Consider the following 15,716-nt stretch of genomic DNA (forward strand, 5'->3'; position numbering starts at 1 on the left):
TCTTTGAACTCCTCCTCAGTTGGTTCATAGCCGTTTTCCATCAAGGCGGTTAAAATATCCACCTCCTCAACCTGCAACTCCTCATCAATTTCAACAAATGAGCATTCTCCTGAACCCTGTAACTCTGCGAATTCCTGCAAAAACTCACACTGGACATCCACAGTGTTAAGAAAATAACATGTATCATCAGTGTAGGCAGGGTATTTTAGAGCATGGTCGATTGAGAATGTTGCACTCAAGTCATCTATCCTAAGGGTCAACTTTTGGCCATAAACATCGATGATACTCCTAGCAGTATTCAAAAATGGCCGACCCAAAATAAGTGGAATCCTTTCATCCACTTCCATATCCAAAACCAAAAAATTAGCCGGGAAAACCAACGACCCGGTCTTAACTAGCATATTCTCTATAATTCCACGAGGGAATTTAATAGAGCGGTCAGCTAGCTGAATAGCCATACGCGTGGGTTTTAACTCACCGGGGTCTAGCTGTAAATAAATAGAATAAGGCATTAAATTTATGCTAGCCCCCAAATTCGCCAACGCCATCACACAGTCCAAATTACCAAGTAAACAATGAATGGTGAAACTCCCAGGATCCTCAAGCCTCTCGGGAAGCTTGTTTGCAACTACCGCTGAGCATGCGGCATTCAACCTGACTGAAGACAGGTTCTCCAGCTTCTTCCTGTTAGTTAGCAAATCCTTCAGAAACCTTGCATACTTTGGCATACCTGCAATCACATCAATAAAAGGCATATTTATATTAACTTTTTTAATCAAGTCCATGAATTTGGACTTTTCCGCCTTAAGCTTCTCCAATCTCTGCTTCCTTGGGAATGGGAGCGGTGGTTGATACTCTTTAACTACCGGTTTCGCAGCAACGGTTTCCGGTACCCTTACAACCTTCTCATCACCTGTTCCGGCTCCTTTTCCCCCTCCGGTTCACTAGCAACATCCGGTTCACTATCCTTAGCTAACGGAACCCTCAAATTATACTCATCGGGCTCCCTCGGTGATTCATATGCTAAACCACTTCGGGTGGTGATAGCATTAACGTGCCCATTCTTCGGGTTAGTATTCGTTTTACTCGGTAATTCCCCCAGTTTCCTCTCATTACTCTGATTAGCAAGTTGACCAATTTGTTTCTCCAGATTCTGAATAGCCGCTTGTTGATTTCAAAACATTTGATCATTCTTCTCATTGTTTTGAGTAACAGTAGTAACAAGTCGAGTTTGAGACATCACAAGCTTTTCGATCATAGCTTCAAGGTTGGACTTTTTCTCTTCGGCTTGGGGTTTTTGAAAATACCTGAGAGCTTGCTGTTTATATCCTCCACTAGATCCTGGCTAAAACCTCGAATCTTGATTACCTTGAGGATTATAGGGATTGTTGAAATTCCTATTAAACTGCGCACGTCCCTAAAACTGATTGTTGTTCTGTTGACTAATATAAGCGATCTCTTCTTTCTGGTTCATAGTCAAACCTGCATCACAATCTTTTCCTAAATGTAATCCCCCGCAAAACTCACAACCAACCTTAATACCATGCATGTCCTTTTCCAACTTCTCCAAGTGTCTACCAAATTTGTCTAACTTAGCATTAATAGACCCATAATCATCATACGCACCAGTTGATTCAGTTCTCTTAACTGAAGCTGAACGGGTTGACTCATGATCTTGATACCATTCGTAAGTGTAGGCAGCTTGCTTTTCAATTATCTCTAACGCCTCTTCTTCTGTCTTATCCACCAAAGTACCACCTGCTGCTTAATCAATACTCTGGCGAGTTGGTATGTCACAACCTTTATAAAAAATCTGGACCTTTTGTAAATCATTCAACCCGTGTTGCGGACACGAGCGTAACATATTAGAATAATGGTCTCAAGCATCAAATAATGTCTCACTGCTCTTTTGTCTAAATTGCGAAATATCTGCTTGAAGTCTAGCAGCTCGAGACGCAGGGAAAAACTTTGCTAAAAACTTATCTACCAAAACTTCCCAAGAGGTAATCGCTCCCTCTGGTTGCTTATCTAACCATCTCTTAGCTTCTCCCTTAAGAGTCCAGGGAAAAAGCCTTGCCTTGATCGAAGTATCAGCAACCTCATGCAGCTTGAATAAGTTGCAAACATCATTGAAAATACGAAGATGCTCGTTAGCATCCTCACTATCCTTGCCATGAATTGGTAGTCAGAAGAAATCAAACTCAGAATTGGCCCTGTGATTTGGAAAGGCTGAGTGATGTTTGGTTGAGTAATCGAATTGCCTTGGCTAGCTCGGGTGGCCTTCAACTTTTCTGCCATAGTCTGAGGATGAGGTGGTTGATAGGCCATCTCTTTAGTCTCGAAAATATCTAATGAAACATAAGAGTCTTCTGCTTCGTTGATTTCAGGTGGTGTATCAGGCAGCACACTCTCAGCACTACTACCCAAATTAATTATATTATCACTTGAAGAAGCTGATGAATCCACTGTAGACTGTCGCTCTTGACTTAACGCTCTAAATAACTCTCTTTTCGGTTCGTCAAATGGTTGAAGAATAGGAGAATCTGAAGAACGCGTATGTGGCATGCACTACCTGTTATCTGCGAAATCACAACTAACAACTGGTTAAACGCACCGATTCAACTGAGAATAAACGAAAAGTAATAATAAACTATAATTAAAACTAAACTAAGAACAATTAGATAACAGTCTTAATTTTTGACACTATTGTCCCCGGCATCGGTGCCAAAAACTTGATGTGTAAAATCTAGTATATAATTTATCTCTGGAAAATGCCGGTTTAAAGATTACTACACACTAATGGGCAGTGCACCCGATCGTGCAGTAGTATAAAGTTGGTAATTCCAAAATCGTTCCAAGGACAGTTTAAAGGTGAGAATTAAGATTGCAACTAATAAAAATAAACTAAGTTAACCTATGAAAATTGAAAGTACGAGATCATTTGTTTTGTGGCTATTTAACGATTAGCCAAATCAAGGATAGATTAAAAGTAAAAGACAATATTTTTGTGTTTTTAAGTTTATAGAAAATAAATGCAAACTCAACGAAAAGTAAAGATATTTGAATTCAATAGATAAAAGAATGTTCACTTAGATCTCCTATTCGCAGTGTCGGATGATTTGTTATTAAGCACTAGTTCTATTCATCAATACATGCAACTACAGAGTCAGTTTACCCATAGTTCTCTTTTAGCAAACACGTCAAACTAGGATTTATTGGCTTAGGGTTCCCTTTCACCAAAGACCTCTTTCGTTTGTGACTTAGTAATTAACTAATTATATGATTAAGATTCAATTGGTTACGCGTTCGATCCACACAATTCACGCCTATTTTGTTCAATCTATGTTACCCGGTTTACCCCCTTGGTCCAGTAAGCACCTAATTGGTTAAGATAAATCAATTGGAAATTAGTTCACTAAATTGAAACAGGGTTCCCTTTGTTCAAACAAGATCACTAATCAAGCCTAGTAACAATAATCAAATCCCATAAGAATGGTTCTTAATCAAAACTCATAATTATCATGCATTAATCAAATTAAACATTAAAGTATCATCCAAACACATACGAATATTCAATCTAGACAAACATTAAAGTGCTTAGCCAACAATCATGACTAAAACCAAAATCACAAATAAATAATTAAGAGAATTCATTATTTTGATAAGAATTAAACCTAATGAAAATTGTGTTCTTGAATGATGAACGGATCAAGACGTGTTTCCGGAATGATTGAGTTGATCGAATGATATTGGGGTTCCCCAAAAATCACCAAAATTCGCCCAAAAGCTACTGGAATTCGTCTGGATGCAAGAATGAATAATTAGGGTATTTTTTGGGCCTTAAATACCTGCCAAAATTACCTGGGCCGACATACCGCCACTCCGCGGCCCTATTTTGTCGCGCCGCGACATAAAGCTTGCACTGGGACATTCTTAAATCCTTTCCTAATATTGAAAATAAGCAAACGCCGCGCCGCGGCCCATTTGTCGCACCGCGACCCATAACTAATTCTGAACCCTTCTTTAACCCCCAATCTGATATCAAATCCTTCTGATCTCCACGTCGCGGCCATAAGCGTCGCACCGCGACATAACACGTGAACTGATATCTCGTTTTTCTTTGCACTTTTTCAACATAAATACTAACTCACAACCAAAATACCCTATATGTACTTAGCGTTTTAAACCTCGGTGCATGATGTGTGTGAGGTGTAGTACGAAATAGATTATATTTTACTACGAAATACTATTAAATACGATATAATTTTACATAAGTTATTTATTTATTTATTTATTGAATGGGATATACCTAAATCTTGCTATAACACTTATAGGCAGTGTACCTAATCGTAGAGTAGTGTAGTTTTTAGAAAGTCTGGTTCGTTCCACAGGGAGCTAGCTGAGTTTAACACTATATATATTTTAAACTATATTTGTATATCTATATATATATATATATATATATATATATATATATATATATATATGTTATTATTATAAAAGGGGGTTTTTACCGTTTAGTGACCGGTTTGTCGATTTTATGTCTTAAATCACAATTAAAACCTAATGTAAAATATTAAATATAAATACAACTTAATTTAAAGCGTAAAGTAAATGACGATAAATAAAAGTGCGATAATTAAAAGTGCGATAAATAAAATGACGGTAAATAAAAGTGCGATGAGATATAAACTAAAGAGAATTATGCTTATTTAAACTTCCGTAATCATGATGTTTGACGTGTTGATTTTAGTTTATTACCAAGGGTTAATTTTCCTTTATCCTGGATTATTCGATACGTCCATCTGATTTTTGTCCATAATAGTCCATCGGTCATAAATATAAAGTGCGAGTGCCCTCGTCAAATTATCCTTATACCCGAAGTCAAAAATTCCAACTAATTGGGGATTTAAACTATAACAAGGTCTTAATTCTTTGTTAATGATCACACCAGAATATCGACTGCGTGTAACCCAAGGTTTTAATACGTTGTTAACAATTACATCAAGTGTCCTTGTATGTAATCCACCCCTGTTTTAATGAGTCCATTGACTATTAATCCATCCCCGTGTCTGGTCAAATGAACGATTATTAGTATTTATAAATATCCCACCCATCGTGTCCGATCGAGTGTATGTGGTTATTTATAGTTACTTCAAATTGTAAATCTCTATATTAAATTAACGAACTACCATTCAGTTAAACAAATATAAAGCCCATTAATAGCCCATAGTCCAATTTTCACAAGTATCGGTCTTTTGTCCAAACCCCAATTATGGTCCAAAGCCCAATAACCCAGTCTTAATATTTAGTCCAACATCACGATTACTTCGGCTTAAATAAACATAATAATAACTTAGCTACGAGACATTAATTTAAAAAGGTTGAACATAACTTACAATGAGTATTAATCGCGTAGTGTTACACGGACAGAATTTTGACTTACAAACTTAAAACATTCGCCACTATAACCTTATTATTAACTTAAAATTAAAATTAAAATTAAAATTATAAATATAAATATATTGAGAGAGAGTAAGATATATGATATGGTGTATCCAAACTCGCAGAAAACGTTTCAATTTATAGGACTTAGGCAGCTACAGTGTTCCATGCGATCGCATGGTTTTTGTGCCTCCAGGCCATGCGATCGCATGGCTCCCTTTTACAGCTCATGTACTTTTGTTTTCTTATTTGTCGACGGTTTTTAATATAAATATAATATATAAATAATTTATAGAATTATTTATATATTATATTATATTTGTGTGCATAGTTGATTTGTAATTTTAGCTCCGTTGCATCGCGCGTTGATAGTTGGTTCATGTCCCGGTTCCGAATTTTCGAACGTCCTTGCGTACTATTTAATATCTTGTACTTTGCGTTTTGCGGATTGTACTCTTGTAATTTTGAGACGTTTCTTATCAATAAATTGAACCACTTGGATTGTACTTTTTACTTTTTAGCATTTTGGTCGTTTGCATCTTCAAATCATCGAATCTGTCTTTTGTCTTCACCTTTTATTATTTAAACGAATATCACTTGTAAATAGAACAATTGCAACTAAAAGCTTGTCTTTCTTGAAGGATAACGCTATGAAATATATGTTCATTTTTAGCATTATCAAATATTCCCACACTTGAGCGTTGCTTGTCCTCAAGCAATATAGAACTTGAATATAACTTTACTAGAATCACTTCTTTATTCTTCACACTTTGTACATCAGTGATTTTAATATGGCGGTATGAACAATGATAGTAACGATGTGGTTTATAGTCCCACATGACTATAAAAATTTAGATCCTTTAGGAAATTAGATCTTTATGAAAACATTTGATCTTTTGAAAATACATGCTAGATTTTAACCTAGACAAGTTTTCCGGAATAACCCTTCAACGGTGTTCGCAAATTGTTTTTGTGAGTTTTGTGGGTTTCAGATTTGAAAATTTTAGCTCAAAACTTATGGTTTTGTGTCACCTACTTGCTAACCTTGTATTGGGAAAGCAACACGTCTAGTGTACTTGCTCCGTATATTACCTTTCGGTAAACTATCGTCCGGTTGTAAAGGAAAGCGTTGAACAAGCAACTGTTAAGGCAATGTCTAATGACATGCTGGATGCAATTACTATCCTTTGTAGGAGCAATAGTAAAGATCACCCTATAGTTTTTTGGTCTGGCACAAGGTCCTGTCTTCGACCATGCTATGCAACCACCGTTCTTACGATTGACATCCGATTTGGTTCAGGTGACCTAATGAATTCCGGTGAATTCTTAGGATTTTACGTTCAATGGTAATGAACGCATTGAAAATAGGTTTTCAGAAAACAAATCGGTTTATAATTTGATCAAAATATTTTCTCATTCAAGCTCGAGTTTAGATATCATTGAATTCTATGAGTTTGTAATTCTCAATCTTTAAAAGTCAATCTCAAGGATTGAGTAATATCTGGCTTAAATGCTAATTTTTAATCTTTTAAGGAGATTATCCTTTCTGGGGATCTGATTCATTAGTCTTATAAGCTAATTTGCACGGTGCCCCCTATTATACGAGACCGATCCTCTCATGGTTAGGATAAGTCTGACCACTTGGCGACCTTGTTTGATGCTGAGGTCCGTGGATTTCCAGCTGATTTTTGAGAAAACTTTTTAAGGTTTTTCATAGACTCTACAACTGGTCTGTAAGACAACTTCCTGACCTAAATCAAGAAGAGCGTGTCTTTTTCTCGGAAGACTGTACTTCCTTTTTCATTCCATTTATATTACAAAAAATTAGGTAAAACTGATTAATATCGTCCAAAACAAAAGTATTTTCAATTATTTGTACAAAAATATGTGATATATGTTCTAAATAACTTGGTAAATTTTTCCCACACTTGGCTTTTATTTTTCTTTCTTTGCCTTTTTATTCTTTTCTATTCCATTTTAAATGAATTCAAGCATTTTGGGTTGTTTCTCAATTTATGTCCTTTCCGAAGTAACAATAATTTCGGTGTTAACACCTAGTTTTATCGTTCATAAATATGTATAAACATGATTTTGAGTTCATTTAGTTGAATTTTTTTTTAAAATTTTTACTAGAAGTGGGTAGTCAGTATATAAGACTAGGGATGTTCTTTATTATCATAGAGAACTAAATTCTAATACAACTACTGCTTTACTAGTAAAATTTAACGGCGGCTATTAAACCAAGTGTATAAGTCAAATTTTTTTTTAAAAAAATCGAAAGAATTTAATCCCTTCCCGCACTTAAGATCTTGCAATGCCCTCATTTGCAAGAAATCAGTAACAATTTAAATTATTGAGGGTGATTAGCATAGAAAAATGATTAAATTTTACCAAAGTCTCCAAACATATTGTTGTTTGTTTGAATGATAAATGGTGCACATCATTTGTTCATTCCTGCAGTTGTTATATCACATTTATTTTGCATCTTGTCATTAAAATTATTTGCTTTTGCTGAACTTAATGTCAGTCTTTGAAAATGCGCTGTTTTACCCTGTTGTGTACATGAGATAAAATACATACAATACAAATATAAACATGCATGGTATTTTGAAATGTGACTTAATATCCCACTTTTAAATTACAAAAATGAAATATATGAAATATTAGTACAAAATAATAAAAATGTTAAACATTACTTAAAAGTTTCAAAATGTTAAATGTTTAACATAAATAGATAAAAATAAATAAAGATAAGAAATCACCAATGGAACACTATTGATTTGGATAGGGGTTCCAGTTCATATCATCGCTCTGGTTCCATGGTTGGTGATAGGTGTCCTGGTAGGTCAAAGGGTGGTCGCATGCGGGCTGATGTAGTGGATAGTAAGCAGGTCGAGTCGGGATATAGTTATTTGGTACCTGATATGATAGTTGGCTCATGATTTGGTGCTGATGAACTTACCAGCTATCGTGTTGGCATCGCCTGGAGTTCTCATACTCATTCGCGGCACTCCACTGCTCATACTGATGATGCCTAGCCTGGTTATTCATTTCCACCTCATCTACATGCTGGAAGACATCAGTATAACACTATAACTATCACTAATGACATCCTTAATGTCATCTGCTTCCTCCATCTCCTCATCCGAACCCCTCATGATATGGTTTGGCATATCGTGCCTCCATTTTAGTACCTTTGCACCCTGATAAACCTGCAAGCCTATGCTCTCGGCTTGTTCCTCAATCTCTACCATCGGACCCCCATGTTCTTTATCTACACCTAAGTACTCTCCAATGAGAGTAACAAAAATACCACCCCCTATAATACTTCCTGCTTGCATACCCTTAACCACTTTAGATAAACAGTGGCCTACACAATAAGGAATGTTAACAAAGCTCCTCGGGTCTCGAATGCACTTAAGGTAAAATAAATCGTTTAAGGTCATTTTTTCCTTGTTTCTACCCCTTTGTGTAATCGAGTTCGCTAAGAATCTATGTATTACCCGGAGCTCTGCTCTATCAATATCTAAGTAGGAGTGTCTTCCACCCCGCGTAAATTTCCTAAATCTTGACATACGCCTCCATATGGCGTTAGCGTCAAAATTCCTATCTACTCTTTCACCTTCAGTAATTAAACTATTACAATCAGGTGTAATAATCTCAGCGGGGGTGTAGATTAATAGAGCTCTAGCCATGTCCAACATGGACATTCTATACATTGTACCTCCTAAAAGAAATCTAATAAAACTTTTATCTCCTATCATAGTAACTTCATTATTCAACTCTATAGTGCTAAGCAATTCAACACATCATTCTCTATATATAGTTATACGTGTAGTAAATAAGCGGATCCAATCGTTAAATGTAGAGCTACCATACCTCTGGACTAGTAAATCCCTAACTGGTTCCGCTAGGTGAACCGCTTCCAAAGGCTCCCAATCGATTACCCGAGGCATTTCAATATTTTTGCGGTAAAGAATGTGCATGTTCTTTTGAAATTTTGGGTATTCTGTCCAACAACGATCGAATCTTAGGTTGGGATGTAACTGTTAGTCATCGATAAGTGGGTGCACAATCCTCGGGTGAGGCTGAAACTGACGATAGTGAGCGTAAAATAGTGGTTCCGGCTCATAATATAGCATGTGTTGATCATTATGTTGTTGTTGTTCAGGTTGTGGTTCCGGTAGTTATTCTTGATCAGGTTCTTGTTCAGGTTCTTGTTCATGATGTCTAGACGATGATGCACCGTCTGTATCTGTATTTCTCTGCAAAACACATTAAACACAAAATTTGTGCATCCAAATATGCATTAGTGTTAGCAAAATAACAAATTAAAACAATTACAATAACATGTTTAATCCATATTAAACTTATACTCATTTTCATATTTTTATCAATTCTACAATTTTTCAAATTAGCATATATGAAAAGGTATACAAAGTTCATAAACATTCAACTCAAATAATATGTTAAAATAACCATTACTAGCACTTAAACAAGTTTCAAATGGCATTTATAGCAAAATAATCAAGTTCATGAATTTTAGACTTAAAAAGTCCGCTTTGATGCTCAAAAATCATGTTTAGGATCAAAGTTTGGATCATTTAGCAACCTAAACATGTTACACTACTTAATTTAGCAATAATTCATAACAAAAATTGGCCATAACCTATTTATATCAAAAAGCCCCAAATTGCTCAAGAACACAAATCCTAGATTTCTAAAAATTTTAAAGTTTAAGCATGACAAATAGCATCAATCTAGGTTATACAAGCGTAATATAATAACAATTTAACTCTAATTAAGCTAGAAATTATCAAAATTAAATTAGATAAAATAGTTGTAATTATCACTAAAACTGAGAAATTAAAGAGTTTAGGGGTGAAATTTCTACCTTTTTGCTTCCCCATCTGAAGAAAGGCATGATTATAGCGGATTATAGCACGAAATTTCATTGAATTTGGTTGAAAAATGATGATTTTAGGGAGAGTTTTAAGAGTATTTTTGTATTTGTGTGTGTGGGTGTTATGAGACAGAGAGCAGCCTCGTTTGCTTTTGATCCTGGCCAGATTTTAGGCTCCATTCGATCGCATGGTTATTTAGTGTAAACCCCATGCGATCGCATGGTGTCCAGGTTTGTTTTTTAAAAAAAAACTTTAACTTATAAAACAAATAATTACTTAATTTAAAATTTTGTTTCTTTTTAGATTGAGGGCGTTTCGGTACGTTTACCTAGTTCGTCCCTCGACAAAATTTTAAAATTTGTCATTTTTAAAGCGATTGTTTTAAAAGCAAAGATTTTTGGGGTTTTTTTTTTATGTTTTTTGCATACTTTAGATCAATAAAATTAAAAATAATGATAATAAAATTTCTCGTCCCACCCTAGGGTAAAGCAATTTCGGTTCAACGACCTAGTCTTCAACTCACGAAGAATTTTAAAAATTATATTTTTAACTTAATGAAATAAAGTACATTTTTGTTTTTAAATTCACACCAAACTTAAATTTAAAATGCATATTAAAATTTCATATAAATATTATTATTATTTTTATATAAATTAATTTTACAATCTTATATATAAAAATAATATAGTTATATATTAATTTTAAAAACAAGGTAAAAATAATAATAAAAATCTTTTTGGTCTTTTTTCCCACTTTAATCAATCAAATATTAACAAAAATATACGCCCCTCTTTTGGGTAAAGTAATTTCGGCTAAATTACCTAGTTTTACTCCTGACGAATTTCTGAAATATTTTGAATTGATTGATTAAAGATTTTTATACCTTATGAATAAACGGTAAATTTCGCAGTGATGCATTAAATTTTTGTATGATATCAATAATTTCGGTTTCGCATACATAATTTTATTGAATATCAATTTAATACTTTATAGCGAACGATTCAGCGTTTATTATCAAAAGGTTAAAAGTAATAAATAAAAAACAAATAAAAACTGTACATACTTACCTGTGAGATAGAATTCTCAGAGACCTGCTTTAGTCGACTCATAGGAGAGTCGTTCGATTTGGTTTTCCATAGCTACATAGGCGTAACCTTGATTTTTCAATAATTTTTCTTCTAAACATATGAACGGTCCTTCTCTGCATAAAGTAACGAATTCGGTATTGGAATGTGTTTGATTGTTTGAACATTTACCTTCGTGTGACCATTTTTCCGCATTTATGACATCTTTCAAGGTGTCGTGCTCTTCTTTTTGTTGTGGATTTTGATTTTCCTTTACCAAAATGTGTCTTATGATGATTCTTCCTGAGTTCTTTCCTCACTTCGTCCATTTTGCCTCTTATGAATGATACCAGTTCACTCGGGAAGATGTTATTATTACGTTTAGTAATCATAGCGTGTAGTAGTAGACCATGGGTTAGATAAAGGAATTCTTCATCTCGTAAAACCTAAAAGAAATAAAAATTCAGAATGGAGGGAGAAGACTAGTTCTTTAGGGTCTGCTAGGGAAAGACCATTCGGATTCCATTCTCGGAAACTACACGAAAACAGAACATCTAACTCTAACAGAAATTCATATTACCCTTAAAAAAATTCCAATCTTCCCACACTTAGTTAGATGTGGTGTCGAAATTGTGATTAACTTCATCTTCAACTTCCATTGGATTATCTATGTAATGTTTAACTCTGTGACCATTAAACTTAAATTCAATTCCATTTGAATTTATTAACTCTACTGTTCCGTATAGGAAAACTCTTTTGACTATGAATGGTCCAGACCATCTTGATTTCAATTTTCCAGGAAATAGCTTGAATCGTGAATTGAAAAGAAGAACTCGGTCTCCTTCCTTGAATTCTTTTGAACTTCGAATTCTTTTATCATGCCATTTCTTCATTCTTTCCTTATAAATTAACGAATTTTCGTATACTTCATGTCTTAATTCTTCTAATTCATTTAGTTGACTTAACCATAGACGTCTAGCTTCATGTAAATCAAGATTGCATGTCTTCAAAGCCCAAAAAGCTTTGTGCTCAATTTCTACTGGAAGGTGACATGCTTTTCCGCAAACGAGTTTAAAAGGTGTGGTTCCAATTGGAGTTTTATAGGCTGTTCCAAAAGCCCAGAGTGCATCCTCCAATTTCATGGACCATTCCTTCGGATTCGATCCTACAGTTTTCTCTAGAATACATTTTAAAGCTCGATTGGTATTTTCAACTTATCCACTTGTTTGTGGATGATAAGCGGTTGAGATTTTATGAGTTACTCCATATCTTTTGAGAACTTTCTCAAGTTGATTGTTACAGAAATGAGTACCCCGATCACTTATTAAAGCTTTTGGTGTTCCGAATCTTGCACAAAGACGTTTTAAGAAGTTGAATACAACTCGTGCATCGTTAGTTGGGAGAGCTTGTGCTTCCGCCCATTTAGATACATAATCAATGGCAATGAGAATGTAGAGATTATTATGAGATTTTGGAAATGGACCCATAAAGTCAATACCCCAAACGTTAAAAACTTCACATAATTGAATGATATTTTGTGGCATTTCATCACGTTGACTTATTTTTCCGGCCCTTTGACAAGCATCACAAGATTTACAAATAAGGTGTGCGTCTTTGAAAATTGTAGGCCAATAAAATCCAGCATCGTAGACTTTCCTTGCTGTAAGTTGAGGCCCATAATGCCCTCCTGTTAGTCCTGTGTGACAATGGTTTAAGATTTGACTAGCTTCATCCCCGAATACGCATCGGCGTATTATTCCATCGGGAAAACTTTTGAATAAATGTGGATCTTCCCAAAAATAGTGTTTTATATCACTAAAGAATTTCTTTCGTTTTTGGTACGACAACCCTTTTTCAAGGAATCCACATACTAAGTAGTTTGCATAGTTTGTAAACCATGGAATTTCATTATAATCGATCTTTAAAAGATATTCATCAGAAAAGTTGTCTTGTATGGTGATTCGTTTAGAACTTCTAATTCGGGATTTTCAAGACGAGAAAGATGATCAGTGGCGAGATTTTCTGCTCCCTTTTTGTCTCGGATTTCAATATCGAACTCTTGTAAGAGTAAGATCCAACGGATTAATCTTGGTTTGGCATCTTGTTTCGAAAATAGGTATCTAAGAGCAGAATGGTCGGTATAGACCACCGTTTTAGCTAGAACAAGATATGAACGAAATTTGTCGAAAGCAAAGACAATAGCAAGGAGTTCTTTTTTAGTGGTTGGGTAATTCATTTGTGCTCCTTGTAATGTCTTACTAGTGTAATAGATAGGTTGAAATCGTTTTTCAATCCTTTGTCCTAAAACGGCTCCCATTGCAAAATCACTCGCATCGCACATGAGTTCAAATGGCAGATTCCAATTTGGAGTTATCATGATCGGTGCATTAGTGAGTTTTTCTTTAAGAATATTAAAAGATTTGATGCATTCATCCGAAAATATGAATGGAGCATCCTTTTCTAGGAGTTTATTCATAGGAGTGGCAATTTTAGAAAAGTCTTTTATGAAACGTCGGTAAAAACCGGCATGCCCTAGAAAACTCCTAACTCCTCTAACATTGGTGGGATGTGGAATCTTAGCAATTACATCTACTTTAGCTCAATCCACTTCAATTCCTTCCTTTGAAATTTTATGACCAAGAACGATGCCTTCTTTAACCATGAAATGGCATTTCTCCCAATTAAGTACTAGATTTGATCGTTCGCATCTAATAAGCATTCGTTCATGATTAATTAGACATGTTTCAAAAGTATCACCAAAGACTGAAAAGTCATCCATGAAAACTTCCATGCATTCTTCTATCATGTCGTGAAAAATCGCCATCATGCACCTTTGAAAGGTTACAGGGGCGTTGCAAAGTCCAAATGGCATGCGTTTGTAAGCAAAAGTACCATAAGGGCACGTGAATGTGGTTTTCTCTTGGCCCTCGGGTGCGATTGGAATTTGAAAGTATCCGGAGAAACCGTCAAGAAAATAATAGTATCTGTTCCCGGCTAACCTTTCCAACATTTGATCAATGAAAGGTAAGGGAAAGTGATCTTTTCTGGTGGCATCATTTAATTTTATATAATCAATACAAACACACCATCATGTTACAGTCCTAGTAGGAATAAGCTCATCTTTTTCATTTGTGATGGCAGTCATGCCACCCTTCTTAGGCACGCATTGAACTGGGCTTACCCATGGACTATCAGAGATTGGATAAATTAAACCTGCATCTAGCAGTTTAATAATTTCTTTCTTAACAACATCTTGCATATTTGGATTTAGTCTTCGTTGGCGTTGCACATAGGTTTTATGACCTTCTTCCATAAGGATTTTATGTGTGCAATACGAAGGACTTATGCCTTTAATGTCATGAATCATCCATGCAATAGCTGGTTTATGAGCTTTTAGCATAGAAATAAGTCGAGATTTTTCATTTTCAGTAAGAGAAGACGATATTATTACAGGTAATTTAGATTCACCATGTAAATAAGCGTATTCCAAATGGGTTGGAAGTGGCTTTAACTCTAATATCGGTGGTTCTTCTATCGATGATTTGTATCGATATCTGTCTTCTTCCTTTAACATTTGAAGTTCTTCTGTTGTTGGTTCATATTCATTCGTCATAAGTGCAGCTAACATTTCAGCTTCATCAATTGGTTCAGTCCCTTCTCCTAAAGAACATTCTCCTGTTCCTTGTAATTTTGGAAATTCTTCTAACAATTCTGCATGTGAATCTATAGTTTGAATATAATAACATGTATCATCTGCAGATTGTGGTTGTTGCATGGCTCTATCAACAGAAAAGGTAACACTCTCGTCCTCTATACTTAGGGTCAATTTCTTACCAAACACGTCTATTATTGCTTTGGCCGTGTTTAAAAATGGTCTTCCTAGTATGAGAGGAACTCGAGAATCTTCTTCCATGTCCAGAATAACAAAATCTACTGGAAATACTAAAGTATCAACTTTAACTAGCATGTTCTCCATTATCCCTCTAGGATATTTTACTGATCGATCGGCTAGTTGTATGCTTATTCTTGTTGGTTTCAATTCTTTAAGGTCTAGTTTAGCGTATAGTGAATATGGCATTAGATTTATACTAGCACCTAAGTCTGCCAATGCTTCTATTGAACTAAGATTACCCAGAAAACATGGAATTGTGAAACTTCCTGGATCTGAGAGTTTTTCTGGTAGTTTATTCAACAGCACTGCAGAACAATTAGCATTCATTGTAACAGCCCAAAGTTCTTCCATTTTCTTTCTATTTGTGATTAGATCTTTCAGGAATTTAGCATATCTTGGCATTTCTGAAAT

Source organism: Rutidosis leptorrhynchoides, chromosome 11 (assembly GCF_046630445.1).
Source record: "Rutidosis leptorrhynchoides isolate AG116_Rl617_1_P2 chromosome 11, CSIRO_AGI_Rlap_v1, whole genome shotgun sequence".
In the NCBI taxonomy this organism is placed as follows: domain Eukaryota; kingdom Viridiplantae; phylum Streptophyta; class Magnoliopsida; order Asterales; family Asteraceae; genus Rutidosis; species Rutidosis leptorrhynchoides.